Genomic DNA, 9,601 nt, shown 5'->3' on the forward strand with positions numbered 1-9,601 from the left:
TTTCCCTCAGTGAGAAGATTAAGGTTATCGAACAAGTAGAAGAACCTTCTCACACCACGTAAACAGCACCTGCACACAAATAACAAATACTCGCAACCCGACGTGTTAAAGGGTTGTCAATCCCTTTCGGGTACGACGCTTCAAGATAGGCAAATAACGTGAGGTAAAAAAATGGTAGATAGGATAAATAGATCGCGGAACAAATAAATTGCAGCAAGGTATATTTTTGGTTTAATAGATCTGAAAATAAATACAAAGGAAAATAGATCGCAAAGCCAAATATGATGAAAAGAGACCCAGGGCTCGTAGGTTTCGCTAGTGGTTTCTCTCGAGAAAAATAGCAAACGGTGGAAAAACAATTACTGTTGGGATTGATAGAACTTTGAATAATCATGACGATATCCAGGCAATGATTATTATATAGGCATCACGTTCAAGATTAGTAGACCGACTCCTGCGTGCATCTACTACTATTACTCCATACATCGACCGCTATCCAGCATGCATCTAGTATACTCCCTCCGTCTAGGTGTGTAAATCATCTTACGAAAATCAAATATTCCCAAAACACTTAGGCGCGGTGCATTAAATTCTACCTCGTTTCTTGTTTCTTGACATATCAACCAATAAGAGATGTGGGGTGTGCATGCTTTTAATGACTTGAGACTATCAAACACGACATGCAGTGGTTAGTTCATTGCATGCAATGCTATTAATTAGCAAATGAACATTAAGTTCTCTCGTTTTCTCCTCCTCCTTGGTCACGGTGCACAACCTAAGATGACTTACTCACCTAGACGGAGGAAGTATTAAGTTAATGGAGAAATGGAGTAATGCAATAAGAACGATGACATGATGTAGACAAGATCTATCTATGTAGAGATAGACCCTATCGTTTTATCCTTAGTAGCAATGATACATACGTGTTGGTTCCCCTTCTGTCACTGGGATCATAAGATCGAACCCACTACAAAGCACCTTTTCCCATTGCAAGATAAATAGATTAAGTTAGCCAAACAAAACCCAAATATTGGGGAAGAAATACGAGGCTATAAGCAATCATGCATATAAGAGATGAAAGAAGATTCAAATAACTTTCATGGATAAAAACATAGATCTGATCATAAACTCAAAGTTCATCGGATCCCAACAAACACACCGCAAAAAGGCTTACATCATATGAATCTCCAAGAGACCATTGTATTGATAATCAAGAGAGAGAGGGAGAGGGGAAGCCATCTAGCTACTAACTACGGACTCATAGGTCTACAAAGAACTACTCACGCATCATCGGAGAGGCACCAATGGAAGTGGTGAACCCCTCCGTGATGGTGTCTAGACTAGATCTGGTCGTTCTGGACTCTGCGGCGGCTGGAATTGATTTTCGTCGACTCCCCTAGGGTTTCTGGAATATTGGAGTATTTATAGAGCAAAGAGGCGGTTCAGGGGGCACCCAAGGTGGGCACAACCCATCAGGGCGCACTTGGGCCTCCTGGCGCGCTCTGGTGGGTGCTGCTCCCCTTGAGGCACCCCCAGGTGCTTCCTTGGCCCACTGGATGTCTTTTGGCCCACAAAAATCCTTAAGAAGTTTCGCTGCGTTTGGACTCCGTTTGATATTGATTTCCTGCAATGTAAAAAACATGCAGAAAACAACAACTGGCACTGGACACTATACCAATAGGTTAGTACCAAAAATGATATAAGATGACTATAAAATAATTGTAAAACATTCAAGAATTATAATATAATAGCATGGAACAATCAAAAATTATAGAAACGTTGGAGACGTATCAGCATCCGCAAGCTTAATTCCTGCTCGTCCTCGAGTAGGTAGATGATAAAAACAAAATCTTTGATGTGGAATGCTGCCTAACATGTTCATCACATCTCTTTTCTTTATAGCATGGACATATGGAGTTTTATATGATGCAAAGCAATAGTCTAGTTTTGACATGAAGACTTTAATACTCAAGCATACCAACAAGTAACCATGTATTTCAAAATATCAAAATTAAAGCAAGTTATCCCTAGCCCATTATGCTCAATCATTGATCCATTCATGAAACATACTTGAATATTAGCTACACCCAATGCTCAAATACGATCATAGTGCCCCTTAGTTGGTGCTTTATAAGAGAAGATGAAGACTTAAATTCAAAATAAAAATTGTATAAGTAAAAGAAAGGCCCTTCGCGGAGGGAAGTAGGGATTTATAGAGGTGCCAAAGCTCAAAGCTTAAATTGAGAGATAAAAATATTTTTGAGAGGCATATTTTTCCCACCAACAAAAACAACTTAGAGATCTTAATACTTTCCATGCTAGATACATCATAGGCGGTTTCTAAACAGAAAATAAAGTTTATTCCCTTTTCCACCATTACTTTCACTTTCCATGGCTAACCGTATCCACGGGTGCCCTCCATACCAACACTTTCCAAGAAATTTATTATTTGACAACATAAAATAAATTCATTTTTCATTTCGGGACTGGGCATCCCTAATATCTTTGTTGTACTCTCGTGCAATGACAAGTGAATAAACACTCTTCATGAGAATAACACATCTAGCATGGAAAATATTGATGATCCTTCACCGGCTCGCGAGCGGTAGAGCACACAAAAGAGAAATTTATTTTGAAAATTAGAGATGGCACATGCAAATTTGCTTAGAACGACATGAAAATACCGCATATAGGTAGGTATAGTGGACTCATAAGGCAAAACTGATTTAAAAGGTTTTGGATGCACAAGTAGTGATCATACTTGGTGCAAAATGAAGGCTAGCAAAAAGATTGAGAAGCGACCAACCAAAAAGTGAAAAATCTCGTACCCAAGCATTAAGCATAAGTAACACCGAATAATGCACCATAAGTAAGATATAAATTTCATTGTATAACTATTGACTTTCATGCTTTCATAGGGAATCACAAACCATAACATCAATATTCTTACTAAAGCACAATTACTCATCAACATGACTAAGGATGGCAATTTTATCCATGGACATGGATATCCATGGATATCCGACCCGAATGGATAGGGTTTGGATATGCTTTTGTGTCCATGGGCGGCGCCCAAACCTGACCCGATTGTTTGTGGGTAGGGCATGGATATAATCTTGTACCCATGGATATACCCAAACCCGACCCGATAGTATGACTTAATGGGGAAAAAAATCTTCTATACTTGCCCCACGTTCACATGTCCACTGCAATTTTACACTTTTTTTTATCTAAAACATGCATAAGAACTTACACAATCCCCATCGTAACTTTTATAAGTTGATAGTCAATCCCCTCCGTAACATACTCCAACACCCCTTCCCTTATTTTTATCTCCTTCTTAAATGACTCGTCATTCTCATCTGTTAGAAAAATACTAAATGATCTTAGGTTGTTACTGGATGTTGATTTACCATAAGTGAAGCCTAGCCTGCCATGAGTTGAAGAATGGAAGAGTTTATGTTAATATTGTGTTAAGTCTTATTTATATGTCTCGATAGGACCAAATGGATATCCAGTGGATATGGATATCCATCGGATTTGGACATGGACACAATTTTTCACCCATGGATTTTTCCATGGGCGGCCAAAGACTGTCTTCATGGATATGAATATGGATTTGATATTGTTCAACCCGATCCAAACCCGATCCATTGCCATCCTTAAACATGACTCACATATCATATCATCATATCTCAAAACCATTACTAAGAATCAAGTTTATTTTGTCCAATAATCTTCATGAAAGGTTTTATTATATCTTCCTTGTATATCTATCACTTTGGGACTATTTTTATATGTTGCTTTTGATAAGCTCAAACAAATATAAGTGAAGATCATGAGCATAATTTTTCTTTCTCTCAAACTAATCTAAGTGAAGCAAGAGAGAATTTCTTAAAACTTTATGAACTTCCAAATAAATATAAGTGAAGCATGAGAGCATTTCTTCAAAAATAACAAACCATACCGTGCTCAAAAAGATATAAGTGAAGCACTAGAGCAAATCCATGGCTCTAAAAATATAAGTGAAGCACATGAGCAAGCATAGCATAACTTTTGGCTCTCTCAAAAAGGTATGTCCAGCAAGGATTCAACACTTAAAACATAAAGCAAAACAAGCAAAGACTCATATCATACAAGACGCTCCAAGCAAAACTCATATTATGTGACGAATAAAAATATAGCTTCAAGTAAAATACCGATGGTTGTTAGAAGAAAGCGGGGATGCCACTCGGGGCATCCCCAAGCTTAGTTGCTTGCTACTTCTTTGAATATTATCTTGGGGTGCCTCGGGCATCCCCAAGCTTAGCCTTTTGCTAATCCTTATTCCTTCATCCATCGTAAGATCACCAAAAACTTGAAATCTTCAATCACACAAAACTCAAACAAAATCTTTGTGAGATTCGTTAGTATAAGAAAGCAAACCACTACTATAAGCACTGTTGCAAACCTATTCTTATTTTGTTTTTGCATTATATATACTGTATTCTAACTTTTCTATGGCAAAAACTCATCAAAGAAAATCATAGAATCATCAAAACAAGCACACAAAGCAAAGAAAACAGAATATGTCAAAAATAGAACAGTCTGTAGCAATATGAATATTTCGAATATTTCTGTAACTCCAAAAATTCTAAACTAAATTGGTGGACATGAGCAATTTTTCTACTAATCTTCTGCAAAAATAATCAACTCAAAATCATTCTTATGTTAAAAATGACAAATAATCTCGTGAGCACAAAAGTTTCTATTTTTCAGCAAGATCAAATCAACTTTCACCCAAATCTTCCCAAAGGCCTTGCTTGGCACAAACACTTATTAAAACACAAAAAACACAATCATAACAGTATCACAATTGTTCTAACACTCAAGAAAAGAAATCAAAAAGCAAAAATAAATTTTATTCATTGGGTTGCCTCCCAACAAGCGCTATTGTTTTACGCCCCTAGCTAGGCATAATGCATAGGATCTAAGTGTTGTCATATTTGATTCTAGATCCATAAGTGCCCTCATGAATGATTCATATGGTGGCCTAATTCTTTTTCTAGGGAAGTGTTCCATTCCCTTCCTTAGTGTAAACTGAAATTTAATATTGCCTTCTTTCATATCAATCACGGCACCAATAGTACGCAAAAACGATCTACCAAGTATAATTGGACAAGACGGATTGCAATCAATGTCAAGAACAATACAATCTATGAGCACATAATTTCTATTTGCAAGAATACGAACATCATTAATTCTTCCCATAGGCTTTTTAATAGTAGAATCCGCCAAGTGCAAATTTAAAGAGCATTCTTCAATGTTGGTAAGACCAAGCACATCAAATAAAGATTTCGGAATTGTAGAAACACTAGCATCCAAGTCACACAAAGCAAAACACTCATAATTTTTAATCTTGACTTTGATAGTAGGTTCCCACTCATCATGCAATTTTCTAGGAATTGAAACTTCTAATTCCAACTTTTCTTCAAAAGCTTTCATCATGGCATCAACAATATGTTTAGTAAAAGCTTTATTTTGTTCATAAGCATGGGGTGAATTTATCATGGATTGCAACAAAGAAATACAATCAACCAAAAAGCGACTATCATAATTAAAGTCTTTGTAATCCAAAATAGTGGGCACATCACTGATTAAAGTCTTGACCTCTTCAAACCCACTTTTATCAAATTTTTCAATAAGATTTTCACCCGCCGAATCATAGGGACGCCATCTAACTAAAGTTGACTCTTCTCCAGTGCCTATTTCATCAATCTTAAATTTACTAAACAAAGAAATAATAGAAGAAACACCAATCATTTTAGATCATCATTTTTATCTTCTAACGAGATTGGTTTGGCAGCCATTTGATTCACTAAAGTAGCTTGTGCATCGGATATTTTTTCCAGCAAACTTTCAGCAAAAGCGTACTTAGATTGGAGATTGCAAACTTCTCTACTAATATCATCAAGTTGTTTTGTTATAGCTTCTAACACAACGGAGTGTTCCTTAAGTTCTTCAGTAAAATATTTATTATGCTCAAATTGTGTAGTCATATATTCCTTAGTACTTTTCTCAATTTCAAGCAAAATATTTGGATAAGGAACATCATAATATTTTCTTTGAGACATCATGACGACGCAAACAAGAACGCACACAAAAACAGATCTGACGAGAAAATGGCGAACGAAAAAGAGGGCGAATAAAACGGCAAAAAAAATTGTGAAGCGGGGGAGAGGAAAACAAGAGGCAAATGGCAAATAATGTAAATTGCAAGGAGATGAGATTTGTGATTAGGAACTTGGTTGATGTTGAAGATCCTCCCCGACAATGGCGCTAGAAATTCCTTTTGATGTCTGCTAGAACAACGTCGGTATTTCCCCAAAGATGAAGGGACGATTGAAGGAAATATGCCCTAGAGGCAATAATAAAGTTATTATTTATTTCCTCATATCATGATAAATGTTTATTATTCATGCTAAAATTGTATTAACCGGAAACATGATACATGTGTGAATACATAGATAAACATATAGTCACTAGTATGCCTCTACTTGACTAGCTCATTAATCAAAGATGGTTATGTTTCCTAACCATAGACATGTGTTGTCATTTGATTAACGAGATCACATCATTAGGAGAATAATGTGATTGACATGACCCATTCCGTTAGCCTAGCACTTGATCGTTTAGTATATTGCTATTGCTTTCTTCATGACTTATACATGTTCCTGTAACTATGAGATTATGCAACTCCCGTTTACCGGAGGAACACTTTGGGTGCTACCAAACATCAGAACGTAACTGGGTGACTATAAAGGAGTACTACAGTGGTCTCCGAAGGTACATGTTGGGTTGGCGTATTTTAAGATTAGGTTTTGTCACTCGGGTTGTCGGAGAGGTATCTCTGGGCCCTCTCGGTAATGCACATCACTATAAGCCTTGCAAGCAATGTAGCTAATGAGTTAGTTACGGAATGATGCATTAGGTAACGAGTAAAGAGACTTACCGGTAACGAGATTGAACTAGGTATTGGATACCGACGATCGAATCTCGGGCAAGTAACATACCGATGACAAAGGGAACAACGTAGGAGCCAATATGAACATCCAGGTTCCACTATTGGTTATTGACCCGAAACAGTTCTAGGTCATGTCTACATAGTTCTCGAACCCGTAGGGTCCGCACGCTTAAGGTTTCGATGACAATTATATTATGAGTTTATGAGTTTTGATGAACTGAAGGAGTTCGGAGTCTCGGATGAGATCGGGGACATGACGAGGAGTCTCGAAATGGTCGAGACGTAAAGATTGATATATTGGACGACTATATTCGGAGTTCGGAAAGGTTCCGAGTGATTCGGGTATTTTTCGGAGTACCTGCGAGTTATGGGAATTCGCCGGGGAGTATATAGGCCTTATTGGGCCATACGGGAATAGAGGAGAGAGGACTAAAGGAAGGAGGCCTGCGCCCCCCCCCCCTCTGGTCCGAATTGGACAAGGGGCGCAGCCCCCCTTTCCTTCTTCCTCTCCCCCTCTTTCCCCTTCTCCTACTCCAACAAGGGAGGTGGAATCCTACTAGGACTAGGGAATCCTAGTAGGACTCCACACTTGGCGCGCCCCCTCCTAGGGCCGGCCTCCTCCCCCCTTGCTCATTTATATACGGGGGCAGGGGGGCACCCCATGACACACAAGTTGATCTACGGATCGTTCCTTAGCCGTGTGCGGTGCCCCCCTCCACCATATTCCACCTCGGTCATATCGTCACGGAGTTTAGGCGAAGCTCTGTGCCGGTAGAACATCATCATCGTCACCATGCCGTCGTGCTGACGGAACTCATCCCCGACGCTTTGCTGGATCAGAGCCCGGGGATCGTCATCGAGCTGAACGTGTGCTGAACTCGGAGGTGCCGTGCGTTCGGTACTTGGATCGGTCGGATCGTGAAGACGTACGACTATATCAACCGCGTTGTCATAACGCTTCCGCTTACGGTCTACGAGGGTACGTGGACAACACTCTCCCCTCTCGTTGCTATGCCATCACCATGATCTTGCGTGTACGTAGGAAATTTTTGAAATTACTACGTTTCCCAACAGTGGCATCCGAGCCTGGTTTTATGCGTAGATGTCATATGCACGAGTAGAACACAAGTGAGTTGTGGGCGATACAAGCCATACTGCTTACCAGCATGTCATACTTTGGTTCGGCGGTATTGTGAGATGAAGCGGCCCGGACCAACATTACGCGTACGCTTACGCGAGACTGGTTTCACCGTTACGAGCACTCGTGCTTAAAGGTGGCTGGCGGGTGTCTGTCTCTCTCACTTTAGTTGAACCGAGTGTGGCTACGCCCGGTCCTTGCGAAGGTTAAAACAACACTAACTTGACAAACTATCGTTGTGATTTTAATGCGTAGGAAAGAACGGTTCTTGCTAAGCCCGTAGCAGCCACGTAAAATTTGCAACAACAAAGTAGAGGACGTCTAACTTGTTTTTGCAGGGCATGTTGTGATGTGATATGGTTAAGACGTGATGCTATATTTTATTGTATGAGATGATCATGTTTTGTAACCGAAGTTATCGGCAACTGGCAGGAGCCATATGGTTGTTGCTTTATTGTATGAAATGCAAACGCCCTGTAATTGCTTTACTTTATCACTAAGCGGTAGCGATAGTCGTAGAAGCAATAGATGGCGTAAACGACAACGATGCTACGATGAAGATCAAGGTGTCGCGCCGATGCCGATGGTGATCACGACGGTGCTTCGGAGATGGAGATCACAAGCACAAGATGATGATGGCCATATCATATCACTTATATTGATTGCATGTGATGTTAATCCTTTATGCATCTTATCTTGCTTTGATTGACGGTAACATTTTAAGATGATCTCTCACTAAAATTATCAAGAAGTGTTCTCCCTGAGTATGCACCGTTGCCAAAGTTTGTCGTGCCCAGACACCACGTGATGATCGGGTGTGATAAGCTCTACGTCCATCTACAACGGGTGCAAGCCAGTTTTGCACACGCAGAATACTCAGCTTAAACTTGACGAGCCTAGCATATGCAGATATGGCCTCGGAACACGGAGACCGAAAGGTCGAGCGTGAATCATATAGTAGATATGATCAACATAGTGATGTTCACCATTGAAAACTACTCCATCTCACGTGATGATCGGTTATGGTTTAGTTGATTTGGATCACGTGATCACTTAGATGACTAGAGAGATGTCTGTCTAAGTGGGAGTTCTTAAGTAATATGATTAATTGAACTTAAATTTATCATGAACTTAGTACCTGATAGTATTTTGCTTATCTATGTTTGTTGTAGATAGATGGCTCGTGCTGTTGTTCCGTTGAATTTTAATGCGTTCCTTGAGAAAGCAAAGTTGAAAGATGATGGTAGCAATTACACGGACTGGGTCCGTAACTTGAGGATTATCCTCATTGCTGCACAGAAGAATTACGTCATGGAAGCACCGCTGGGTGCCAGGCCTGCTGCTGATGCAACTGATGACGTTAAGAACGTCTGGCAGAGCAAAGCTGATGACTACTCGATAGTTCAGTGTGCCATGCTTTATGGCTTAGAACCGGGTCTTCAACGATGTTTTGAACGTCA

Source organism: Triticum aestivum, chromosome 4B (assembly GCF_018294505.1).
Source record: "Triticum aestivum cultivar Chinese Spring chromosome 4B, IWGSC CS RefSeq v2.1, whole genome shotgun sequence".
NCBI classification, from domain to species: Eukaryota; Viridiplantae; Streptophyta; class Magnoliopsida; order Poales; family Poaceae; genus Triticum; species Triticum aestivum.